At 38.8% G+C, this 26,469-nt stretch overlaps 1 long non-coding RNA gene across 1 annotated transcript; it reads right to left on the bottom strand.

Moving 5' to 3' along the window:
• Nucleotides 1-1,569: 1,569 nt before the first annotated feature.
• Nucleotides 1,570-26,415, bottom strand: LOC134297326 (uncharacterized). The gene is made up of 2 exons (XR_010004030.1): nt 6,185-26,415; nt 1,570-4,768 (listed from the first exon to the last, which is right to left on the bottom strand). It is a non-coding gene; the product is annotated as an uncharacterized LOC134297326 (long non-coding RNA).
• Between the last annotated feature and the right edge of the window lie 54 nt (nt 26,416-26,469).

Here is a 26,469-nt window from a genome sequence, read left to right as displayed (position 1 = left end):
GGAAAAAATGCTTCTGGAACATGGCCATACAGACTGGAAAACTCACAGCAACACAAAAGATAGACAATAGCTCACAACTGCCCCACTGCAGCCACCTCAATTACTTTTCTGAAGACCCTTCTTTGTTTGCCTGGAAAAAATTGTTTGTTTGCTTCCAGAACCAAAGTCCTGGTATGTACTTCTTTTTGTTGTTTTCTGAAACCCTGCCTCTGTTTAATATAAAACTGGATTAAGCCACATTTCCAGCCTGGGCCCTTGCATGGGGTTGGCTCTACAGCCTTCACTCTGAACGAATCCCGGTATAGATCCTAGCCAGTCTCTTTCTCTGGCCAACTAGAAACAGAAGAAGGACAATTCAAACTGAAACAATGGGGAGCCTGGTTGTATAAAACTGTTTTACACAGCACATGTTCTTTTATGCTTGTAATTTTGGAGCACGAGTTCAAAAGCATTGCTTCTTGGCCAAGATGCAATAAACGCCTCTGTCTTTGCTTCACTGGTGAGTTTTAAATCTGGAACTATGGTTATTAATTATGGTTGGCATAACGCTCATTTTATTGCAGTCTAAATTCTATATAAAAAACACAGTAGAGAGGAACTGGTAAGGCTTCTCTTCTGCATTTCACTTGTAATATACATGACTAGGAGATTTACCAGGTATCTGTTGTTTACTTTGCCTGTTATGGATGGAAACACGTGGTCACAATACAATTAGTACAAAAGCAGATGCTTTCACAGCTCTACCCTGTTCATTGCAAACATATTGCTCCAAATTTACACAAAAAGGCTGTGTTTCTCCACCTCTCCTTCACTATCCTTCCAATGGCAATGCTGCTGGGGAAAACAATTACAACTAATCAGAGGATGAAAATAAAAAAACTGGGGTTATGTCAGCACAAAAGAGTGAGAGTAGTTGTTAGATTGTTTGGTGAATCTACACTGTAGAATTAATGCAGTTTGACACCACTTGAACTGCCATGGAATCATGGGAGTTGTAATTTTTAGCCTCCTCCATCAAAGAATTCTGTTGCCACATCAAAGTACAACTTTCAGGATTCCACAGCATGAAGACATGGTAGTTAAAGTGTTGTCAAGCAGCATTCAATATACAGTGTAGATGCACACTACAACGCTGGAGACAGGGTTTGATTCCCCAATTGCCATGGAAACCCATAGGGCAAGTCATACACTCTCAGCTTCAGAAAACCTTGTGATAACCTCACTTTCGGGTCAACATCAACTGGAAATGACTTGAAGGTACACAACAACAGCAAGAAGACACAAAAGCCTTCTTTAAAAAGAACTGAGCCACCAAATATGCCTGTAATTTCTCTGGAGGACTCATATTTGGTGAGTTTTATGATTCCAAATACAGATTGCAGCTTTTAAAAATTACTTGAACGCATGCATTTGGAGATTGGATCAATCACTAGGATGTTGTCAGAGGAAGGGAGAATGATTCAGTCCTAATGTTTCATCACAATTCAGGGAAACTGTACATACGTAGACTCTAGAGCAGCTCCAATACAAAGTCACAGGAGACAGAAGGAGTTGCAATGAAATATCAGAGAAAGGGCAAAGAACCTGCAAGACAAGAGTAGCAAGATGGCAGAGCTCATATGACAGCATGAGCAGCTATTTCAGGAAGGAACAAGCCCTGAACATCTAGCTCTCCAACCTTTGCTGGGGAGTTTAGAAACAGTGATTCACATATTACACTGGAACTTGGGCGAGTCGGCTTCACCTGCTCACTGAGTCATTAAATGAGCTGATAGTTCTTCATCAACTTTACCTATGTTTTAGGGTTATAACTATGAAGTTAGAATATGGAGCACCATCATTTACACTCAATGGAGACATTGTGGGATAGGAAAGTAATGTTAAAAAATATTAAAAGTTAGGATCATAAAGTTGGATGACATCCCAAGCAACTTCATGCTGCCTCTTGTAGCTCCCTTATAAATTGCTTTTGCCAACTCAACCACACTCTACTATTGCTTGGTCCCGTGTCCCAGTTTTTATTTGGGAAGTTATAGTCCATTTTATTGTTTTGGCCAGATCTCACCTGTAATGTTTATGGGGAGCAGCTTAAGGAGTTGGGTATGTTTAGCCTGGAGATGAGATGTTTGAGAAGGCACATGATAGCCATGTTTTAATATCTGAAAGGATGTTGCATTGAGAAAGGGGGCAAGGCGTGTTTTTTGCTGCTTTGAAGACTAGGGCATGGAGGAATGAATTCAAATAGCATGAAAAGTGATTCCAGCTAAACATTAGGAAGAACTTCCTGATTGTAAGAGCTGTTTGATAGTGGAATAGGCAGTCTCAAAATGTGGTGGAGTCTCGCTCTCTTGAGGCTGGATGGCCATCTGTCAGGGTCGCTTTGTATACGTATGGCTGCATGACAGAAAGAGATTGGATTGGATGGCTTGTGGTCTCTTCCAACTCTTTGATTCCGTGAAATAAAGAGGATCATAAAAGCAAAACCCCTCTGAAGAAATCTTATCAATAAAGCCTTGGGGTAGGATTCAATAAGTCATTAACTTCAGTGCACACCACTACAAAGTCAACAAGCCCAGAGGAAGAAAATCTGAACTTTTACATTAGCAGAGCATATTGTAACAAGGTGATGAGTGCAAATCAGTTGGGATTGAACAACAAGACTTGTCTTCACCTTTCCGTGCCCAGCTGACAAGCAGAACCTGTTTGGAAAAGCAACAGGGGATGAGCCCCTACTGACAGCATCAAGGCACTTGCAGTGAGACATTCCCGAGGCAAGAGGTTCCACAGTAGGAACACAGACATTTGTGTTGTCGAAGGCTTTCACGACTGGAATCACAGGATTGTCGTCCAGGGTGGGAGAAGGAACTCTTGTCTATTGGAGGCCAGTGTGAATGATGTAATTAATCACCTTGATAAGCATTAATAGCCTTGCCAGCTTCATTTCCTGGCTTCTTCTTGCCTGGGGGAATCTTTTGTTCAGAGGTGTTAGTTTTCCCTGACTGATTCATGTCTGGAATTCCCCTGTTTTCAGAGTGTTGTTCCTTATTGTTCTGATTTTAGAGGTTTAAAAAAAAAAAAAAGAAGCCAGGAAATGAATCTGGAAAGGCTAATAATGCTAATCAAGGTGATTAATTACAACATTCACACTGGACTCCAAAAGTCAAGAGTTCCTTCTAACACCCTGGACCTTCCAGATATATAAACCTTACTTGCATAGTTTTTTCCAATATACCTCACAACCTCTGAGGATGCCTGCCATATATGTGGGCGAAACGTCAGGAGAAAATGTTTCTGCAACATGGCCATACAGCCCAGAAAACACACAACAACCCCACAGACATTTACCTTCAACCAAGGACTTCTCTTCTAAAGCGGTTGGGGGGGGAGGGGGGGACATACTCACCTTGATTTTGATACAACAGGGACATGCAGCATATGACTATTCCCACCAAGAAAGGAGTACTCCTTTCAGACTGTAATCTGCATTCGAAAAACTCAGATTGCTCTCGATTTCAAGGAAACCTGTCAACATCTTGATTTAGGCTGGATTTGGAGGGGGCACCTGACACCAAATTTGTAGTTTGGTGAGACACCAGCCCTCTTTAACAGAGAAGGTTAAAGGCTATGTAAAACTACAATTCCCATGATTACAATAGTGTATCCAACTGCATTAATTCCAGTATAGCCGCACCCTAGGACTCTCAAAATCAGGATCCAAATCCCTTCTCTGTCATGAAGTTCACTGCGTGATCATGACAAGTCACTCTCTCTGTCTCAGAGGAAGGCAAAGGCAACCCCTCTCTAAACATCAAGTAAGCCCAATGATAGTCTTGCTTCAGCAATGACATGAAGGCAGACAAGAGCAAGAAAGGCAAGTACAAAAAAAGCCAAACAAACAAAAAGATGTCTATCTTCCCCTGAGGTACTTACACTGTAAGCCAAAAAAAGAGGGAAAAGGGAACAGAGGGATGAAGAAGCAAAGATAAGTTAGGATTATAACATGAGCCACACAGTTGCACGTTGTTTGTTTCATTTGGCAGTGATGGCTAATGGTTATGCCAACAATTAATGGGGAGACTTGAGAGCAACTTGAGAAAAATCCCTGAAAATATAAAGGGCGACCCTCTTGAATTCCTTTCCAAATCTCATTTTTCTTTTCTTTTTGCACTACCCTTAACCTATTCTTTTCACCTCTACTGTCAACCACATATAAACTTTTACTAGATGTAATGGCATTTCCTGATTCTCATCTTATTATTGTCTCACATCCCTTCCCTCTGTCACCCCTCCTCCCCTTGACTACTTCAATAAGTTTTCAAAGAAGATTGAATTATTTGTGGACCATTTTCACTTCCAAATAATTGCACATAATGGTTTGCTTCTTTTCGAGATGAGGATTTTGGAAGAACCGGTTCACATAATGGCATTCCTTCCAGCATTTCACAAAAGAAAACCGGGACATATGTGGCTAAACAATATCAGAATGTGGTCAAGTTGGCAAACACTACTAATGAGAAAAACGCACAAGCTATGAGAAGCTGCGGCACTTTGATTTTGCCCAAACTTGCTGGGAAGGGCAAGCTTTTATTCACTTTCTCTGATAAATATTCTGTTGCTAAAACAAGCAACCAAGTAACTGATTGGAATTTCATTATTTCTTGATGTCATCAAATTGCTGAAAACTTGCTTTGGTCGCAAAGTCACTGATATGGCATTAATCCAATTAGCTATGCCTCCACATCCCAGGATTTCAGTCTGAACGACAGTTCTGAAAAGTTTCAGAAAATGAGAAATATGGAGGTTACCATCAAACACGTGACATTTGTAGGACAAGCCTCCATAAGAGCAAGATTACTATTGGTAGAATTAATGCAGTTTAACACCACTTTAACTGCCATGGCTCTATGCTATGTAATCCTGGGATTTTTCGCTTAGTGGGACACCAGCACTCTTCGACAGAGAAGGCTAAAGACCTTGTAAAACTACAACTCCCACAATTTCCTAGCACTAGAGGCTCAAGTGGGGTCAAATTGCATTCATTAGACAGTGAAAATGCATCATATGTGTCAAAACCAATGAAAGTGAATGCAAATTATAGTGAAAGATAGTGTGGGACTACCAGTCTATACTCTCTCAGCTCTTGCTGTAGGGATAAAATGAGGCATAAGGAATCTAGGTAGTAATTGGACAAAAGACAGTATATGAGAGCTTTACATGGTTTACACATTGTAGGTGAAACATCAAGCAACATGCACATTTCTTGCTCAGAATGGCAGGATCACTCTGACCTATTTAATGAAATTGCATCTGCTGAATGGGACAGCATAGGAGCATGGTTTCCATATCATTTACATAGGATGCTAGATAATGTTGTGCCTGTAGGAATAAGTTTAATCATTCCTAAACTGTGCAGTTGCTTAACATTCCAATGGCCAAGATTCTTAGCATGAGTGCTTGGAGAATCAAATGTCAAATGCCTTTAAGTATCACTCCATTCTTCAGGCTGGAAGAATGTCATCTTTTCTATGTCTCGATGCTGATCTCAGACCAAAAGTGATGGAGAGGAGAATCTCAGGTCTCAAGGTGGAGGATGTGTACTCTGAATGCCAGTGATGAAACCTCAAGCAATCATCCTGAAACCATTTTCATGCAATCAGCTTTACTAAACATATGGGGTGTTAGCAAGTTACATGTAAGCACCCTGTCCAGATTCTCCTGATGTCATGCCCTTGCAAAGTTGAGCAAGCCAGCTTACACATGCCTTACTCTCTGATGTAGGCTGACTGAGAACCCAAGGATTATAATTGATAATCTCATTTTATCCACATTTCTACTCCTGCTCTTTGTCCAAAGAACAAAGAGCACCTTCTCTCTTATCTGCTGAAACAGAATCACTTTGATGTCCTGATGGGTATCATATTCCAAGAACTTGATGTTTCCAGCTCTCAAGACACCATGTTCTCTGGGTGCAATTGAAACATTAAGTTCCTAAATTGTGTTCCAACAGAACAATGTCTTTGTAGGTCCTTCTTACAATCATTGCAGGCTGCTTCCAACTTTACATTTTCCCACTTCTTTCAATGGTAAATGTTTAAGTATATAATTACATGATTATAGCCCAGATATACTTTCAAATATTGCCTTGTAGACAAAGCAAAATATGGGCTTTCTGACAAATTCTTACATAATACACAGGATGGGCTGAAGCACCACTGTTCCATGATGATAAGACTGCATGCTCCTGTGATGCAAAAGGATATAGGAAAGGAAGCAGCATTAGAGATCATATTGCAAACATAGACTGGACAATAAACATATTAAAGAATTTCAGAAGGAAATCAGCATGTACTTCATAGATTATAGCAAAGCCTTTGATTGTCCAGAGCAGGAGTCCTCAAACTTCTTAAGAGGGTTGGTTTATGGCCCCTGACTGTTGGGGGTCCAGACTATAGTTTGAAATATTTAAAATGAGGAACAACTTTAACCAACATAAACTTACCAGTTTTTCAATGGGAAGTGTTAGGATTGTTGTTGTCTGTCTTCAAGTCATTTTAGACATAGGGCAACCCTATGTCTAAAGTTTAAGGCCAGGGCCGGATAAATGACCTTGGAGGGCCACATCCAACTCACGGGCCTTAATTTAGGGTCCACTGGTCTGGATCATGAAAAACTATGGATTACTCTTACAGAAATGGCTAAACATACTTACCACGAATTGACTATTGTCTCTTTTCACAATACACAGGGACTTCTAGTGACTACTGTGAGATATTTCACAAAGTCAGGGTATACTCTGGAGTCTGACTATTTCTAGACAATCTGAATAGCCAAATTAAGTCTGATTCGGCTGGATACCTTTTCCAGATGGACACCACTGCCAGCACCCTTATCATGCACTGAAAGGGGAGGGATGGTGTCTGAATCAGTGCTTCTAGATGGTCACAGAGCAAAGCTTGAGCACTGTGGCAACTTCTGCTGCTCTCAAAATGTTGTTCTTATGTGACCACCGAGAAGATGGGGGGACTTACCCCCTCCTTTTTGCTGATCATGTGGGTGCCCAGCTCTGGCATCAGTAATGGCGATTGCAGCAGCCAGGTGCTCATATGGAGTTCCTTGGTTAGCTAGGAGCAGCAGCAGTGGTGATATAGAGGAGGCAACACTTGAGCTGGTCCAACGTGGTCCTGGACCGTCTTGCAACAGCTCTGGATTCAGCATGTACATGTTGAATCTGAAGATGTTCCAGGCCAGATTAACCCCAGGTGCAGATGAGTCCCTCTAGCCAGACAACAGGACAGAATTTGGAGAACTGAATTGACAAATGGGCAGACAAAGCTGAATTTTGTCTCCCCATCTGTTCAACTTGTACACCGACAGTCCCATATGTTAAGCAAGTTAAATTCAGAGGAAGACATGGAAATTGGAGGCAGGAACACAAACAATTTATGATATGCAGATGACACCATACTATTATCAGAAAATTGCAAAGATTAAATAAAGCCAAGGAAGAAAGTGCAAAGGCAGGTTTACTATTGAACATTAAGGAACATGGCTACTGAATAGGTGGTGATGATGCTGAAAACATTGAAATTGTTCAAGATTTTCATTAATCAAGGTGGGAATTGCAGCCAAGAAAACGCAAAGCAACTATGAAGGAACTAGACTAGATGCTCAAGTGCAATATATCATTGAATACTAAAGTTAGGATTAACCATATCACTGTCTTACCAGTTTCTGTGTCCTGCTGGGAAAACTGGGCAGTAAAGAAATCCGACAGAAATAACATCAAATAATTTGAAGTTTGGTGCCATTGTCTGCTAAAAAGATTTTAAGAATGGGTAGTAGAGGGAATCAAGCCGCTCTTCTTCCTATAAGTCAAGATGACTGAACTGAAACAGTTATATTTTGGATAAATCATGAGAAGACATGCCCTATTAGAAAAGGCAATGACGCTTGATAAGCCAGAAGGCAGTGGGAAAAGAGGAAGACTGCATTCTAGATGGACTCAATGAAGGAAGCCGTGATCTCCTGCAGGACCTGAGCATGAATGAGATTTTATTTCTATCCAGAGCTATTGGTATAAGGTGAGGTTTCCTCATTCATAGGCTTTATAATCGAAGTCAAGTTTGGTGCCAGTTAACAAGTAAAACTTTTACTGAATTCCAATTACTCTGGTAAAGGAGGTATGTATTATTTTAAAAATGAAAACACATCTTGCTTTTTCTCATGGGATCTTATGGCTTTGCTCCTATCCATTCCTAGATGAAATGCCCAGTCCAACAGGAGCAATTTTTCTTGACTCTAGGAGAGAATAGAGAATCCAGCTCAGTGTTAATTCCAGAGGTCAGGTTCTGTTTGGCTCTTGCAAAGAAGAATAAAACACCAGATGGAACCTTAAAGATTAACGGATAAACAACGCTGGAGGCACTGTGATTCTTGGATACAGATAGTACTGCCCAGAATTGGCAGGTGTATAAATGTCAGCTTCCCTGAGAACGTTGCTGCTAAATTTGGATTTGAAATTCTTGCACAAAGAACTCTCATGGGAGATTCCAGTTTATGACAAGACCACTATATTAAAAATTATCACGGCATTTGTTTAGGCTGTGCTTAGAATCAAACAAATGGTTTTCTCACCTGCTTAAATGGGTTAACATAGCAAAGCTGCAATGACTGTGTGCTCACCAGTTCCTGGTGTTGCCAAAAACCACTTGGTTTGTCTTGTGAATATTTTAGATGTACCTATCATTTTAATATTTTTTTTATTCAATTATTTTATTCTGCAGATTGCTGCAGATGCAGACTACAGCCAGGAAATTAGAAGGCATTTACTTCTTGGGAGGATAGCAATGACCAATCTTGATAAAACAGTGACGAGTAGACACATCACACTGGTCTGTATAGTTAAAGCAATAGTATTCCCTGTAGTAGCCTATGGATGCGAGAGCTGGATCATAAGGCTGAGCAAAGAAAATAAGATACATTTGAATGGTGGTGTTGGGAGGATAATTCTGAGAATGCCTTGGACTGTCAGAAGATCAAATTAGTCCATACAACTGCCCACTGGAGCGAAGGATATTAAAGGCAAAGATGAGGTACTTTGGTCACATAATGAGAAGGCAGGAAAGCTTGGAAAAGATAATGATGCTGGGGAAAAAGGAAAGAAAAAGGAAGAGGGGCTGACCAAGGGCAAGATGGATGGACAGGGACCTTGAAGAGACTGGCTTGTCTTTGAAGGAGCTGGGAGTGGGGACAGCCGACAGGGAGCTCTGATGTGGGCTGGTCCATGAGGTCACGAAGAGTTGGAAGCTGCTGAACAAATAAACAACAAATCATTTTATTACATTTACACTCCTAATGTCCATCCATGTTCCATTTATGGTTCCCCTTTTCTCCATGATATCCACACAACACACCTAGGAGGTTAATCAGGCAGAGAAAGAAAATGGCCAAAGGGAGCCTGCAATCCTCGTGGCAGAGTGGAGATCCAAGTCTAATCCAGAAGTGGACACACAGCTTATTGAACTGCAGTTCTCATCAGCGCTAGCTAGGTAGCTAATGGTGATGGCTGTTGGGAATTGCAATCTAACTAGAAGACCTCAAATTACCCAGTTTCTAGTTCAGGAATGTTGTAGGGAGCAGATGCTAAACAATAACACTGATTTCACCCTTGTAACAACATTGCGAGGTAGGATCAGCTGGAACAAAGCTTCATGGTACAAGACTGTTTTATCACTCTCTTGTAGCTGTGTTGTAGAGACTAGTCAACTAAAAGACACTCTGGAAACGTGGTCCTTAACCCACAAAGGCTTACGTCCCAAGCAATTGCTCCTATCTTTAGGGAACCGTAAGTCCTCCACTTGCCAAATGTGATCCACATGATTGATGTTGTCTAAAGTTTACAAGAAATGGACTCTGGGTGTAATGCCTCTGGAGAAACTCCACCCAGGCTGCAATTGATCATGGACCATCTCACAATGACACAGACAGAGCGCATCCTAAATCACTCTGAGCTCCCCTTGGCAGTCACGTCTGAAACTAGCTCTGAGGTATAAGACACAATTAGAATGTTTGTGGCTCAGCGGGAAGAGAAACCAAGGGAACATCCATGTGCAAGGGGAGCATTGTTTTTCCAAGTGACTGAACACTGCAGAGGAGACCTTGGAAATCTTTCTTCTTGATAAATCTGATCTCTCAGACACTGGACCTATTGTTCAGTTGTGCATTTTTTTTCTTCAATCTGGTGTTCGAAACAGTCTTGAGATCTTTGTGTGTGATTTAATTTTTAAAAAACAGCCTTCTGCATTCAGACTGTATCTTTGCTTTGTTTTCACACCTGTCAGAGGCAGGTTCAAAATTAGAAACTCTATCGCTTGGCAAAACAAAGAAAATTCTGTGGGATTTTTAAGTTTCTCTCTTTTAGAAGTTGTAATTTGCTCTCCAGTATTTGAAAGACAATTCCCACTAGCCCCACCCAGCAGGCCTCTGCTAGGGGATATTGGGATCTGTAATCAAACACTGCGGGGTCATAACCTCACATGCCATCCTGAGACGTATGTCCCAAATCTCTTTTTCTTGTCTTTTTGGACTTGACTGCAGCAAGGCGTTTTGTTTTTGTTTTGGCATGCAATTGATTTTTTCTCAGTAAAACTGTCTCAAAAGAATGCAGATTTGAAACCGTTCATTGTTTGGGTTCACTTCTGCATTTTGCCTGGAAATCGCACATCTTTCTGCATAATCTCTTTGTTCTGGCCTGATTCATGGATTAAGCCAGTCCCTGGTCCCGTCTCTGTTTACTTTCAAGGATTAGAGCAAAGCGTCACCAAGGAATATGCAAGCGTAAGGATGAAGCACGGAAGGAGGTTACGGTTTCACATCAGCGTAAGATCTCATGGGAGCAGGCGTCTGGATGTTTTTTGTTTTAAAGCAGGCTTGTTTACTGGGTAGAAGCGTGAGTCAGATTGGCTAATGACCCTGACGTCTCGTTTGTGTGGTCTTGCTGCAAACTGGAGCAAAAGGAAGTCAAATCTTGAAACCAAAGGGCAGCACAATATACCCTTTGACTTCTGGATCGGAGCCACAGAGGAAGAAAGGGGGGGGGGGGGAGAGAATAAGACAAAGGTTTGTCTCCATACTTAGCCATATTACGACCTATTAAAATCCATAGTCCATGCTTAACTTGTATGTCGTTGATTTCTGTGTGTCTTCCTTAAGAAGGAATAAGTCTGGATCTGAGCTAGAGTATGGTGCTTGTTTGAATGATAGACCCTCACAGGCTATCCAGTCCAACCCAGTTCTGCCTTGCAGGAAAACACAATCGAAGTACTCCAGACAGATGGTCATCTAGTGTCTGCTTTAAAACCTCCAGAAAAGGAGACTTCACCACCCTGCAAGGCAGCATATTCCACTGTTGGTAAGCTCTTACCATCAGGAAGATTTTCCTGTTTAGGTGGAATTTCTTTTTCTTTAGTTGGAATCCATTGCTCCGTGTCCTAGTCTCTACAGCAGCAAAAATAAAACTTGTCCCCTCTTCAATATGACATCCTTTAAAATATGGCTGCTATGTCGCCTCCAAGCCTTCTTTTCTTCTAAGTTAAACATACCCAACTCCTTAAGCTATTCCTCGTAGAGCTTGGCTTTCGGACCTTCAATCGTTTTGGTCACCTTTCTATAGACACATTCTGGTCTAAGCAGACTAGTGTTGCACTATTACTAAAGTCTATGTGTAGGCATATAAATATATATTTCAACTGCCTTGATTTGTCATGGACAGACTATCTTCTATCTCACTTTTTGAGCTGCTTTTAAAACGCCCTGGTTTCCCGCTTCTGCACCTTCCCCTTTCATCCTGAGTTTACTTTAATTGCTGCAAACTGAATTCAAAGTAGTCCGCATGGTCTCAGTAAGGGAGAATGGAATCATTCCCTTTGTGACAGGCTCACTGCTGTAGTTTCTCCTAGTTTGTGGTTCATTCCTCAGTAATAACTCTTAGTAATAACCACTCTGGTGCTGCTTGGCTATACATGCTCCTGTTTTCATCTGTGAAATGTTGAATTATATGTTTTCGTTATTGAGAACTTGAACAAGATCTGCTGAAAGCCTTATCCCCTGAAAAGTCCCAGGGCTATACAATATTTGGGTTAGTTAGCTACCGTTGCTCTCCCTCCTACCCATCCACAAAGTTATTGTAAAGAAAACAGGGCCGAGGATAATTTACATAGCTCAGTCCTGAACTTTGAAGGGGAAAGTGGGTCAAACTGGGATTGTTTTACCATCCGTCTTGTTCTATTTCTAAGCCACCTGGAGAGTATCTTCTTTATTGCTGCCCCGAGTCCTGATTTGGGAAGAAAAACAGGATATAAAATCAGTTAATCAACAAATATTTGCAATACATCAAGACACAAGCTCCAGAATAAACACAAGTGAAAATTGTGTGCCAAAGCATTATCTGCCCTGTGACAATTTAAGCCGAATAGACACCATACTTATGCCCATTATAATTTCATGTAATTTACAGTGTATTCTGCTTTAGGTTATTGGGGTGAGGCCAAGAGTCAAACAGGTTGCCAGAACTCCACCAAAAAGATTTAATACCTTCTCATTTCTGGTTTTTCAGATCTTACCAGGCCCTATTTGCATGCCGGCATATCTCTGTGACCATAACGTCTGGTAATTTGTTTTGTGCCTTTTAAAGACAGAAACTATGGCCCTGTATCTGCAGTCCATTCTCTCATGATGGAAATTGTTAAAGAACGTTTTATACAGAAACAGACATGCAGGATTGCTTGCAAAAATATTTGTATTAAGACTTTTATATTAATGTAATCCACATTTTAAAAAGTACCAAGTGAATCTGCGAGAAAGGAATGCTTTTCCTATGCACTGAAACAATTAAGGTCCAGACTGCATTCAGAAGATTGCTAAAGGTCATGACTCCATGGCAAATGCCAATTATTGGATTCAATCCAGTTGAGGAGGAACTAGGATTGTCTTGTTGAGCCTTGAAGCCTATGATGGACAGAAGGAGGGAGCCTGTTCGAGCTCTCACCCAATGATATTGGCTGGGAGAAAGTTCCAGGCAGCTCTCAAACAATTGGCACCATTGAAAGCCATAAGGGCAACTATTTCACTTCTTTCCTCATATTGCCTTTCATGGTGCAGTAAAAGTGGGTATTTGGTTATGTGAGCCAGTGCCACAAAATTGGGAATATTGCTTTTTGAACTGCAATGCCTAGAATGCCATAGCAGGCTTAGCCAGAATTTCCTATGCTTTTGGTTTGCCCGTGCCAAAGACAATCAGGTAGCCTGTGTGGCTTAGATGAACCTATCAGGGAATATTTGTTCAAATGTTTTGTTTTTTTCTGGAGTGGAGAAATACAATTTCCCTGAGGTGACCCAGTGGGTTTCCATAGTTGTGCAGGCATTTAGATCCTGGTCTTTAGAATTGTAATCCAATAAATAAACCACTACACTTGCCCTATAAATGCAGTAGTTCAAGTAATTTCCAACATAGTGACCCTATCATGGCTAAGCAGGGAATCAAATCCTGTCTCCAAAGCCCAACACTCATATACTACACCACATGGCTCTAATCTACAAGTTCCAAGTACCTTCTCGGTCTTAGATAACTTTTGACAAATTTGCACTCTCTCAGGAAACAAAATTTCCTTTCAGGGGCCATAATCGGCTTTAGTTTTTCAGGAGTTATAACAGTGTTGCATCAGCAGCTCAGCTACAATATTATGTACCCTGGGCCAACAACTACAGGTTACAGTTGCATACCACACCAGACATGGAGAAAATCGTAAATAGCTGCTCGCACTGACCTGAGAAGGCTTATCATGTACGCATTAGATATTGCTCATGAAGTTATAGTTTGTACAGTGCTGAAGTTCTATAAAATACTAATGCTTGGAATTAATTTTATTGTCTTGACCAGGTTGTCACTAGGCTGGCCTGAAAGAACTGCAGGAACTCAAAAGATCCTTTGGCCGAAGTTAATGCCTGCTATTTGCCTTCCTGCTCAGTTTCAGGGCCCATCCCTGCTTTCGGCCAACTTAAAAGCATAGAGAAGGGTTGATATTTCCGTCCTACCCAACTGGTGTGTTTCAACAGGGCGAAGCAAAGATGTCGTCCCACCATTTAGAATCTGCTCTGCAAAAATGAATTGTGTGCCTTTGTTCCCATCATCCACAAGGCCTGTGTTTATTGTCACTGTGGACGTTTATTTGGGAGCCTTACTGTCAATGCTGTGCTTTGGTTTCCCAGGATTTTTTACACATTTCTCTAGGTTTTTTGTCTTTCTCCCAATGGATGAAGAGCAGTCTCAACAAGACACAGGGCCATGTGCTATTTAGCAGATGCTGAAGGAGATTTCTGCTAAGTAGCTTATGTTGCATCAAACAATTAGCAAACTTTCCAAGGGACAACCTTAGGTCTGCACATTCGGCAGTTTTGAAAAGCAGCCACCTTATTTAGGTTATTTCTGCTTCACAGTTCTGCCGTACCACTTGTACAGCATGAAAAGATTCCTTCAAAGTATTAATGGGCTCTCAACCTGAAAAGACAAAAGAGGTGCATTATTTCAGTCCAAGCAGCTCCTGAAAGAACCAAAAAAAAAAAAAAAAAACAGAAGTTAGTCACTTATTTTGAGAAATAGTCTGTTTTCAACGGAGTCATGGATTTCAACTTTCCTGAAGTTACTGATGTCATTATAGATTACTGAAAATCTAAAAAAAACATTTTGACACGTTGCTGTTTAAAAATTGAGAGTCTTGTTCTTAATGCTTTTTCTTACCCAATTTGAAATCTTCTTACATTAACCACCTCTCCCTTGCTTTGCCTTTGACAGCTGAATGACCAACATGCCATAGGGATAAAATTTTACCCCTATACTGTAAATAGGGCTCTTTTTTAACCATATAGTCACATATTCATTAACTGTTTCCCAAAAGCCCTCACCTAGGTTTTATATGGTCACCTTAAAAATTAACCCACTTCATATAGAGATGGGACTATTTTGTCCCCAAATTATTTTTCATTTCCTGCTCCCTTATATCATACATTTTCTATCACTGTTGGTGCTTAGGGTGATGATAAAACACTAAAAGTGTGGCTCAACTTCTTGGGGTGATTTGCAACACTGAAAATATCTGACAACTACAAAGATGTCTAAGGCAAAATGAAAACAGTGGTGAACTCACTGGGTCCTATCTCCCTTGGACCTTCTCTATATTTAAAGATCAGCTCCAAATATCTGTTCAACAGATACCTCATCTTCTAGGCACCCAATGGCTCTAAAGTTACTATCTTTGAGTCTTGAAAAGTTACTTTTGGACTGGAACTTCCTTTAGCCATGCTGTCCGAGTGTTCTGGCCCCAAAGTGATCTCAGCACAAACCTTCAAGCCTTGGAATGGAGCAGAAAAACAATAAGCATAACTACCTGATCCAAGATCTTTTTGTTTTTAAAATAAGCTGCCCATCACAGAGAAACAAATTGTCAGGAAAAATCAGAAATGGTTCTCCAACCTCACTTTACATCAATGTTGGAGAGGAGAAACCTCTTTTGAGTAACTCAAGAGTAGGTCAGCAAGGATTTCTGAATCTTCAAAGTAGGTGAAATGAGTCCACAGCAGTTCAGTTCAAGTACAATTACATTCCTTAGGTCAAAACTGGTTGTTTGTGCATGCCTTCCTTTCTGCTTGATGGACACCAGGGTATTTAAGGTTTAAAAAATCCTGCAAAACTCAAAACATTTCATCCCCCCCCCTTTATGAATGCAACTTGTTTCAGCTACCACAAAGATGACAATTTCCAATTTCATCTGCTCTTAATGTAAGAGAATGCGTTTCTTTAGCAGAACATAGTTCAGGTATGAAAAATGCTTCCACAACTGCCAGGAAATGACACTTCTTCACCCAGCTATAAAGATACACTGCGATTATAAAGGAATGTTGACATGTGTTCTCCATATTGGCTCCACAGAAAAATCTAGCCCTTCCGGTATGCAGCCCATTTATAGGACACTGGGTTTAGTCTGAGATCAACTTCCTTCCTCTTTTGAAAGACAAAAGATTTGTTTTCTCAATTTTGCAACCATTTTCAAGCTCTGACGAATAATTAGAACCTGAAACAGAAAAGTAAGCACACCTTTCTAATAGCTGAAAGAGAAAAGAAAAATAGGCAGGTAAATAAAAAGGAATTTAAAAAACCTAGTTAGATTAAAAGGCTGAACTTTTTTCTGATTCAACCAAAAACCAAGACTGTTTATGAGTCATGGCACAAGCAGGTGATACTCAACAGGGAAACTGATAAGCAATGGCAATTTTTAACATCTTCGTGAATGATATACAGAAGCCAGGATATCCTTCATATATCATGGTGCCACTCTGAAGAACCAAGTCCCATAAGTACTCTAGATTTATTTCTAAGTACAATTGACTTGATCACTGTGCAAGGCCAGAACAGCAAATGAAGATGCTAAACGTGTTTAGCCCTTTAGTATGCCTGTCTAAATATTGCCTTTCTAGAAAAATACCCTATTTGCTGTTCTGAATGATGCCAAGCTACTGAGTACATTTTACCTGTTTGCTGCTTCTGCATATTTGGCTTTTAAAAGCTTTTGCAAATAGTTTGAAAGCTTAGGCCAGACTATGTGCTGTACAACTGCATCTGCTCATGTATTCAAGCCTGTAGGAAAGTCTTCACATTCCATGTATTTAAAAAGTTGCCTTTCCCCCAATCAGCTATTTCTAAAATACAAATACAGTAGTGTCACTTATCCAACGTTCTGGATTATCCAACGCATCTGCCTTTCAGTAAGCAATGTTTTTAATACATTGCAATGTTTTGGTGCTAAATTCATAACTACAGTAATTACTACGTAACATTACCGTGCATTAACCTGTTTTTTTCTATCAATTTATTATAAAACATTATGTTTTGGTGCTTAATTTGCAAAATCATAATGTAATTTGACATTTAATAGGCTTTTCCTTAATCCCTCATTATCACTTATCCAACGTTCTGCTGGCCCGTTCATGTTGGACGAGACTCTACTGTATGTACAAAAAAATCCTACAGATGTAAAACACATCTTTGTTTGCTTCCTTCTCCCTTCAGCCTTTGTATTCTCGTGCTGAACCTTTGCCTGCATGCTCCATAGCAGTTTTATCTTCCGTTTCAGACTACATCCTCTGCATCATATGTAAGATTGATGGAAATAATTTATATTAATGGTTACCCCATCAGAAAAGGAGAAATTATTAGCTTGATGAAATAACACATTTTAGATTTGGGGCAAGTCCAAGATTCTGTCCTTGGCATTTTTTCAAAGACTGCAAGGCAGGACAACTTGGAAAGTCCTCTGACCTCAGAGCAGGGAGAGCAATCGATCAGGACTGTTTGACAACTGCTCTTTGGACAAAAGGCATGTTCCAAGTTGCGTCCAAAAACACTTTGGAAACTCCCAAAATCCAACAGATGCTTTTGTGGGAAGAAAAAAAGTAGTTTCAAAATACTTACCACTTTTACTTATGGATGGTAGCTAGAGGTAAAAAAATAAAATAGAAAGATCGGATTTTATGAGTGGTCTTAAAAAACAGGATGTTCTCTCATTGTGAACAGAACATTCTTTCTAGTTAAGAAAAACCCTACGTAAATCTTCCTTTTCCTCTGTTGCTACACAGCTCCACAGAATGATAGGAACACAGCTTGTTGCAGAATAAAGATATTAATTTCAAAGAGTGTGCATGTTTTTCTCCTCACTGAGCAATGGTAAAAATTAGTGCATCGCATTAACTCCTGCTAGATCAAGGCCCAAGATGTGCGTGTCTGTCTACCCATCCACGAAAGTGACTCGGCTTGATTACTGAACTCTTCGATGCAACGTCTCAAGATGAGATGACAGAAGTCGTTTCAGATCCTCTGGTCTTACAGGTCCCAAAAGACTGCAAATTTAAACATTAATCACTATGCATTTCCTATAAATCTTATTTTAGGCTCTTCTTCACTCACCTGGAAAAAATATCTGTTAAAATGGGCAGAAACAGGAAACCATTTACAGTAATTACATCCATGCCATGACACGGGAAGGCCACAACTAGGTCCTCTTCCGAGTTTAACTTGCAAACTGGCTATTTTTAAAGCCAGCTTTTAAAATAAAATATTTACTGTAGATCTGCAACTGCAGGAAAGCATTGAAATACATGTGTGGATGCTATATACATTATAATTCTGCTCAGAACTCATCCTGGATTATCAGGGTGGAACGTTTATATGGAGGAAAACCGGGAGTGGGGCTGACAAACGGCTCCATGTAACCTTCTCCATGCTTCTGCCAGCAGCTCTAAAAATAACATGTAACATTTAATACACACACACCTTTGCTAATAAAGCTTCTAACCAAGAAACTCCTTTGTAAAAAGTGTTTTAAACCCTCCGCACCCTACTCTTCTAGCTCATGCATGGACAAACTTCAGCCCTCCAGGTGTTTTGGACTTGAACTCCCATAATCCCTAACAGCCCATAAGTTTTAATGTTTTATTATAGTGTAATGTGTTTTAGGCCATGTGACCGCAACTGCTAATATTTGGTCTTAAATGTTCCAACTTCTATTATGCCTGTTTTTATCACTGTAAGCCATTTTGGGGCCTTAAAAGGGAAAAGGTGGGGGTACAGGTTACTTAAATAATTAAGTTCAAAACACCTGAATGGTCAGTTTACCCATGTCTGGTCTAGCTGGAAGATGGTGATGGGGCTACTTTTTTTTTTTTTTGCATTGGCAGAATTACAGTAGTATGTTTGCAGGGAACAATACAATAAAGTTTGAACATCTGGTAGCCTGTGCCTCCATCCTCAAGGCAAGGTAGGAGTCCAGCATCCCTTACTGATCATCAGCAAATAGAGACATAAGAGAACAGATAAATTTCAGAAGCTGTCCCCAGCATATAAAAGAAATGCTTAAGTCTGGGATTCAAAATAGAAATCGTAAAAAAAAATAATCCTGCGTGCATTATGGAAGAAATCATTTTTGTACAAAATGTTTTTACTTATGCAAAACTTACCTGAGTTGGTGGCATCAATTTCATATGCATTTTTAGTTTTGGATAAAAAGGTTTGCTAAAACATTTTGAACTTTTGTGGTATTGGAACCTAGTCCTCTTCTTTTCCTGTTATCTCTACCTCTGATACAAAGGTTAACGTTAAAGGAATACCCGGGAACACAATTACTTGAATGGTTTTCATAAGGAATGTACACTACAATGAACAGGGCTAACAAATTGCCATACTGTCAGTGGCATCACAGGCATGGCCATCCATTTGTCTGCTGGATGCAACTCCCAGTATTCTGCAATACTGTCCAGGCTGGTTTGGGCATGTGCTATTTAACATTAGGGACACTTTGCCCACTCTTTTCTTAGACTTAGGACTGAAGACCTGTGGGAGATAATGGACCATATGTCTGAGTTTATGCACACAAGTGTTTGCTACAGGTTAACTGTGCTGGTCCATATGAAAGATTTCAAATTCCAAGTGAGAAAATCTTCGTCAGGACCAACTTAATATGTATAAAGCTTTTCAAGGCTTCGAAATCAATCAGATCGGACATCACAAAAGGTGAAGGTGATACAGTAGATTCTCACTTATCCAACACTTGCTTATCCAACATTCTGGATTATCCAATACATTTTTGTAGTTAATGATTTCAATATATCGTGATATTTTGGTGCTAAATTTGTAAATACAGTAATTACTACATAGCATTACTGTGTATTGAACTACCTTTTCTGTCAAATTGTTGTATAACATGATGCTTTGGTGCTTAATTTGTAAAATCATAACCTAGTTTGATGTTTAATAGGCTTTTCCTTAATCTCTCCTTATTATCCAACATATTCACTTATCCAACATTCTGCCGGCCCATTTATGTTGGATAAGCGAGACTCTACTGTATAACACAATTAAGAGACACCATTTCAACAAGTTATTGGACCTCATCACACTAGTTTGGATCTACTTTAAATCCACTTTAGGGACAGGGTCCTGAGCCACACCAAGAATTCTGCAGGAGGCAGAAACTGGATTTAAAGTGGATTCATGCTCTAGTGTGATGAGGCAATCTGTGTGCCTAATGCCCCTCCTTTTATGGCACCTTGTCTGAAGGAGGAATCTTCGGATCCGGAATGTTTGCTCTGCACTTTAAACACTGTTTTTAATTCTCCAATCATCGATCATTAAAAATATGATATTACAAAAGAGAAAAAAAATGTTTCCTATGAACTGGCTCAGCCTATAGATCAGGCATTGGCAAACTTCAGCCCTCCAGGTGTTTTGGACTTCCAACTCCCACAATTTCTGGCCTCAGGCCCTTTCCTTTTCCCTCTCAGCCACAATATAAAGAATACCAATAAAAGATTCTTATAACAGTGAAAGAAAAAAGACCAAAAGGAAAAGCTAACAGGTTGAGTACCCCTTACCCAGAATACAGAATCTGAAATGGTCCACACGTGTGCCTGATAATGAAACCTTCGCTTTCTGATAATTCAATATATAATTCAATATATATAAGCTTTGTTCCATGCACTGAAGTATTTGATGTATTTTGTATAAAATTACCTGCAGGCTTTGTATATTAACATAAAGCATGAAACATGTTTTTGTGTTTAGACTTGGGTCTCATCTCCAAAACATCTCATGGTGTACAAGCAAGCATTCCCAAATGCAAAAGAATCTGAAATACAGGTGACTTCTCGTCCTAAGCTTTTCGGATAAGGGAATCTGTAGTCATAGTCTCCGGCTACATTACGTTAATTGCTCCATTTCTAGATAAAAATACCACAGGATAAAGTTAAAGGCTTTAAAACCAGGGTTATTAAATTTTACAGGTTTGACTGCTTCAAGAAGGAAGCTTCCAGCTTCCCTTGATGCAACAGCAATTTTCAGAAGCTTTTCAATTAACTTGTCTTAATAATCGCATTCTTACAAATTACTGTTAAATACTAGACCACAAAAACATATATTTATCAATATAGATGCTGCTGCAAATGATCTTCATAAGAACTCCTTCTGTAGTTGATGCTCTATATATGTTGTATCCATTGCTCTCCTCTGCAAGCATGATTGTATGTCTTACCTTTCATGATTCCCACAACGTTCATTCTTCTCTTCAATGTGTGTATTTTTAGTTATCGCATTATTGCAATATATGTTTGCATGTGGCCTTTACATCCAAGTTTTAAAAACCCCATTATTTTAAATAATGCACCTGGAAAAACTAAATTTAGAAATATATAGATGTATCGCTGACTGAAATGGAACCTCTGAATTCTAGTTAGGGATAACTTACCACAAGGGGTACAAATGATTGCCTTGAAGTAATTATAAATTAGAAATACTGCACCTTATTTGAGGATTTCTGCTCAGTTAAGGTCCAAAGACAGTTGATTCAAGCAGAAACTTAAAAGTATACTATGAATGATGCAAAACATGGACAACAATAGAGGAAATTGCACAAGAAAAAAAGAAGACCCATATTATGACACTGAAATGATAGTCTCATTAGCTGTTAGGTGATAAGAGTTTCTCAGTGTCTTGAGACATGTCTCTTTTTTTTGTCTGGTGAATTTTCCCTTTTGTTTCTACAATGGATAATATTATCAGACTAGAAAGTTTTAAAAACCAATATATATATATATGAATAAATAAAATGAATGGCTTCAACTCAGGTTACCTTTCTTCAGATATTTCTCAGCCAGAAGTGTCTTTGTGGTAACAGGACCAGCTTCCTCTGTCAGGATAAGTTAGGGCTTACAAGGCTACATACTGCAGAGCTTTAAATAAAAATACAAATGTACTAGACTGAAGAGAGTGTCAAGAGGAGAAACGGAGATATCCTATAGTGTCGTGTTGAATTTATGAGGAGAGCTTCCTTCCATTGATTGTCCAGTAAAAAGCTAAGTCGGAAGAGATCACAAGGGTCATCCAGTCAACCCCCTTCTGCAAGACAGGAAGACACAATCCAAGCCCTCCCAACAGATGGTCATCCAGCGTTTGCTTAAAGACTTGGAGAGAAGGAAACTCTACTGCAATCTGAGGCAGTGTATTTCGCCGTTGAATAGCTCTTGCTGTCAGGAGGTTCTTCCTAATGTTTAGCTGGAATCTCTTTATTTTAACTACTTACCTGTAAGGAATGCCTGCTCAATTGTGGCTAAAAAAAAACAAGGGAACATAATAAAAGGATGCAGAAGTTGTCAGCCGTCTTGACTACGCAACTGTAGATTACTGCTAACATTAACAGAATTTCAAAAAATTACGTTTTGAAACAAGTTTACATTATTACATTTTTATCTTGCTTTTCTCTCTTGACTGAGACCCAAAGTGGCTCACAATGTTTTTTTAAATGCAGTTTAAAATCTACAATGTATTAAAACAGAATTAAGCCTACAATTGGTTAAAATCACTTTGAAACCCTTAAAATAATTGCACTGGAATATCTAGATGCTGTAAACCATTTAATGCTTTTAATGTATTTTTAGTTTAACTTGTAAGAGCCTTTTAGATGGTAATTGTGTGTGATGTTTATTATGTTTATTTAAGTTTAATTTTTGGTTATTTTTCAGTTAGTTTTATAAGTTTATATTGAGATTGTTTTATTTACTGTTTTGATTTGTCGTTTGTCCGTTTTTGGCAATGAAAGTTTGCCACTTTGTTACTTTTATTTATTGGAAACTGCCCTGCGTCCACTAGGGGAGATAGGGCGGCTTATAAATAAATAAATAAATAAATAATACATAGAGAACATATTTGTTTGACATGGATAAATGAATTCATTAGTATCTTGGCCACAGGGTTGTACTGTAGTACTATGTCTAAATTCATTCCATTAGAGGAATGATGGGGTATCTACAATGCCTAGCAACCAACCTCACGACTTTTAAGTATTTAAAGACCTGGCTATTCAAACAGGCTTTTGAAAATGATTAGTTATATCCCCCTTAGCCATTTTAAAGTAATTGTATCTTAACTGCTTTTAGTGTATATGTTGTTATGTTTTACTCTATGTTTTAGTTTACTATGTCTTATTTTGATTATTTTCATCTCAATGCTTAATTTTTTGCTGTAAGTTTACTGTTGTTACTGTGCATTATCTTGTATTATTTTGATGTGTTTGTACTCATTTGAGTCATTGAATGTTTTGTGTCTGTAAACTGCCCTGAGTCCCTTTGGGGAGAGAGGGTGGTCAAGAAATAAAGTATTATTATTATTATGTGGACAAGGTCTTTGTTTTATGGATATACTTGGGTATTTTGGCTTTTATCTAATTTATTGGAACAATATGTTTAACTTGTCATTTATTTTTATATATTATTTACTGAATTTACTTATGTTGTGAGAAGCCCCGAGGCCTTTTGGGGAGATGGGGCAGGATATAAATAAAGAGTGATTATTATTATTACTATTATTAATGCAGTTTCAAAGTGGCTGTATTGCTGTACAGAAGATTACATAGAAAAACCAGTAATTACATGGCTTTCCTTGAAAACCTTCTTAAGAACCCTGTAAAGTAGGACATAACTCAATGGGAAATAGCCACCCAATTTCTTACCTCCAAAATTCCCCAACAACCAACCTCTTTCATGCATACCAAATAAAAATGCTGTTAAATTTCCCAATATTTTTATAAAGGTTGATATAAGGTTTATGTACAGTAGAGTCTCACTTATCCAACACTCACTTATCCAACGTTCTGAATTATCCAACTTATTTTTGTAGTCAATGTTTTCAATACATCGTGATATTTTGGTTCTAAATTCGTAAATACAGTAATTACTACATAGCATTACTGCATATTGAACTACTTTTTCGGCCAAATTTGTTGTATAACATGATGCTTTGGTGCTTAATTTGTAAAATCATAACCTAATTTGATGTTTAATAGGCTTTTTCTTAATCCCTCCTTATTATCCAACATATTTGCTTATCCAACATTCTGCTGGCCCGTTTATGTTGGATAAGTGAGACTCTACTGTATTTATTTATATCTCGCTTTATCTCTCCATAGGGAGTCTCAAAGCGGCTCACAATCAAAAACACTACAACCTAAAATATAAAATAATAAAACAGTATATCATATATTATTATATATTATCAGTAGTAATTATATTTAATATATTGGTATTCACATATTATAATAGTATTATACTGCATTATTAATATATTTTATTACATTATAATATTATCATCAATATTACATGTATATATAATATATTGTTAGAATAGTACAAAATTAGTATTATAGATTACTATATTGTAAAAGGTAAAGGTTTCCCCCTGACATTAAATCTAGTTGTGTCCGACTCTGAGGGTTGGTGCTCATCTCCATTTCTAAGTTGAAAAGCCGGTGTTTTCCATAGACACCTCCAAGGTCATGTAGCTGGCATGGCTGCATGGAGCACTATTACCTTCCCACCGGAACAGTAGCTACTGATCTATCTACTCACACTGGCATATTTTTGAACTGCTAGGTTGGCAGAAGCTGGGGCTAACAGCAGGAGCTCACCCCGTTCCTGGGATTCGAATTGCTGACCTTTTGGTCAGCAAGTTCAGTGGTTTAATCCACTGCACCACCAAGGGCTCATTTAATATATTAGTATTCTTAAAGTATTAAAATATTATTACACTGTATTATCAATATTATGTGTACAGTAGAGTCTCACTTGTCCAAGAAAAATGGGCCGGCATAATCTGGGATAGGGGAAAATTTTGGATAATAAGGAGGGATTAAGAAAAAAGCCTATTAAACATAAAATTACATTATGATTTTACAAATTAAGCACCAAAACATAATGTTTTACAAGAAATTGACAGAAAAAGCAGTTCAATACACAGTAATGTTATGTAGTAATTACTGTATTTACCAATTTAGCACCAAAACATTGCAACATTTACTACAAAAAGTGACTACTAAAAGGCAGACTGCTTTGGATAATACAGAACCTTGGACAAGTGAAGCTTGGATAAGTGAGATTCTACTGTATTTTATTATTAGCATAGCACAACATTAGTATTATATATTACTATATTAGAATATACCACTATACTGCAATATTAATAATATTACATGTAATATATAATACACAATTATTATATACAGTAGAGTCTCACTTATCCAACATAAACAGGCCAGCAGAACGTTGGATAAGCAAATATGTTGGATAATAAAGAGGGATTAAGGAAAAACCTATTGAACATCAAATTAGGTTATGATTCTACAAATTAAGCACCAAAACATCGTGTTATACAACAAATTTGACAGAAAAAGTAGTTCAATATGCAGTAATGCTAAGTAGTAATTACTGTATTTACAAATTTAGCACCAAAATATCACGATGTATTGAAAGCACTGACTACAAAAATGCATTGGATAATCCAGAATGTTGGATAAACCAGTGTTGGATAAGTGAGACTCTACTCTATTACTATATTGTACTATACTGCAACATTATTAGTAATATTACATGCAATATATTATGCATATATATACACACAGTATACCGATTGTACTATATTATTATACCACAACATATGTAATATACTACCTGTATATTATACTATTAGCATTATACAATATACTGTACTATATCATAAGTTGTAGTATAAGGTGATAGGTTGCCTGCTATCATTATATGATCATAATCGTAGATATAATTATAAAATAATTGTAATTGTAGATATAATACTTGTAATTGCTTTAAAATGTTTTTAATGCTTAGTATCTATTTATATCTTATTTTTGGACGTTATTATGATCTGACATGATGCCACAAAAATGTGAATGTATATTATTGTTGTTTTAAAACAGTTTTATATTTATTATTATTGATGTATTTGGATGGTTGTTTACATGATTTTAATATGTTGCAAGCCGCTTTGAGTCCCGTGGGGAGAAAAGCGGGATATATATAAAGATTTATGATTTTTATTATTATTAATTTCCAAAGAGTCGGACCCGGGCCTCGAACCCGCCACTTTCCGGACGCCGAACCCCGCTGCTCTAACCTTCTACTCATCGCGGGCGGGATGGCGCAAGACGCATGCGCATTCCCGTCTCTCCGTTTACTGCAAACGGGAGGAGAAACTCCAGCCATTACCAAACGCAATCGAAGACTTTTGACCCTCACTCCCCCCTCCCTCTAATAACCGCTATACGGCATTCTCTTCTTTTGTTCTCTCTCAGGCGGCGTTCTTTCCTTTCCCTCCCTCTCCGCCCTCACCTTCGATTATCGAACGTTTAAACCGCTTTTCTTTTAGGCCCGCTTCCGTTCTTCCTTCTCCGTCCGCTGCGGAACTAACAAACCGCCTTCGAATCGCCGACGCCAATATGGCCGCTCTGAAAGAACGACGCCCGGCTAGGCCCCGCCCTTGGGTGCCTTTTACTCCTTCTGCGGCTGCGCGGCGCGGTGCTTTGTGGG

This window comes from Anolis carolinensis, chromosome 3 (assembly GCF_035594765.1).
Source record: "Anolis carolinensis isolate JA03-04 chromosome 3, rAnoCar3.1.pri, whole genome shotgun sequence".
Classification (NCBI taxonomy): Eukaryota; Metazoa; Chordata; class Lepidosauria; order Squamata; family Dactyloidae; genus Anolis; species Anolis carolinensis.
This window is presented reverse-complemented; position numbering and strand designations above follow the sequence as displayed.